Source organism: Aplysia californica, unplaced genomic scaffold, assembly GCF_000002075.1.
Source record: "Aplysia californica isolate F4 #8 unplaced genomic scaffold, AplCal3.0 scaffold00048, whole genome shotgun sequence".
Lineage (NCBI taxonomy): Eukaryota > Metazoa > Mollusca > Gastropoda > Aplysiida > Aplysiidae > Aplysia > Aplysia californica.
This window is the reverse complement of record NW_004797318.1, coordinates 1,528,930-1,530,725: the sequence shown is the minus strand read 5'-3', so window position 1 is coordinate 1,530,725 and position 1,796 is coordinate 1,528,930.

The following is a 1,796-nucleotide window of genomic DNA, read 5'->3' as shown; positions in this document are numbered from 1 at the left end:
TCAAACTTTTGGCAATTTAAATAGACAACAATTTTTTACAGTTGTCTCCCCTTGATCAGCAAGGCTATGTGCCTTGTAAAAGATGGTGCAGAAGAAGGAAGAAACGAAAGAAACAAAAGACGCGCGCATTGCTCAGTGCTCAGCGCAGAAGCTGTTGGCCTATCTATAATCTATCATATCTCACTAAAATAATATGCATGTTCATTTAATAGCTGAAAGAGAAAGTAAAATTCATTCTCTCTCGGTCTCTCTCTCCATCTCTCTCTCTCTCCATCTCTCTCTCTCTCTCTCTCTCTCTCTCTCTCTCTCTCTCTCTCTCTCTCTCTCTCTCTCTCTCTCTCTCTCTCTCTCTCTATATATATATATATATATATATATATATATATATATATATATATATATATATATATATATATGTATATATATATATACATATTTATTTGTATGTCTGTCTATATGTCTGTCTATCTCGGGGCATCTTTTGTAAACCCTAGATTCTACTCTTCTTGAAACAACTAATTAAACGGCTCAATCAGGTGCTATTCGAACTCGGTCTTTATCTCCATGAATTGGCTATGGGCTAGACGGTCATATGATCGCCTAGGCTATGGGCCTACTCGATGGTGTGCAGTCTAGGCGATTATATGACCGTCTAGTGTGCAGTCAAAATCCCCATGTGCGTTCTTCTCCAATATCATGGCGGTCAGACCGAATAATCCCTCTTAATTACTCTAATTATAAACTACCGAGCCGTCGAAGTAAATCTATCTATCTATCTATCTATCTATCTATCTATCTATCTATCTATCTATCTATCTATCTATCTATCTATCTATCTATCTATTTGTCTGTCTGTCTGTCGATCTCGTCGAAGTAAAGGATCAAGGCCTTACGCGGTACTCCATCCTGAAAATGCTAAATTTAATAATTTCAGGCTGCATCTCCGAATTTCATGTCCATCTCCGATAGAACCGAGCCAAATTGGAAAATTTGTGTGTGCCTATTCAAAAGGATTACTACGTTTTACCGAACTGAGGCTCGAACTCCCGAACTACCAATCTCACGATCAAGAACACAAGCCCGGCAGCCTACCCACTAGATTATCAATTACTTCTAATCTCCTTGTGTGCAACGCATTCCGTCTCTGGTCCCGGTGTTTCACGTGAACTGCTGTAGAACTATATATTTTGTTGTAAAGCAACACGGTTTGTCTTTCTCTGAATTCTTGCTCAATAAATTATATGACGATATCGGTACTTTCATACATATACATTATGTATTTGCTTTGATAGGCCTACGTTATTTGAATGGGGGTTCTGTTGTTGTTGTTGTTGTTGTTGTTGTTGTTGTCCTCTCGAACAGCCTCTCTAGAGCAGATGTGCCCCGCCTAGGCCCAAACTCAATCACCCCGCCCGATCTTCAATCTCGAACTGGCTCGATGCCTTTCCCACATAGTCAGCGGTGGCGTGCGTCTGTTGACATTTGAACTGTAGCCGAAGCTTTGTCATGAGCAATTTTAAGGCTGTCAATACGTCATGCTCTGTGAAGCGCGTGTACATGTAGTGTTGTTACGCAGTGCCTGAGAATAGTCCGTTTTTTCTTTCTCACCCCCATGGCCATGGGTTATATGTTGCTTTACACTATGTTAGAAGAACCAGAATTTGTAAGTACATGCACATGTCTATCATTCTGAGAAACATGTGCAGAGACCCCCGAAAAACTAACAAACAAATAACCTCCACCGCCCCCGCAGACCCTGGGTTTGTGTCGTGTGAGTGTGTGTGTGTGTGTGGGGG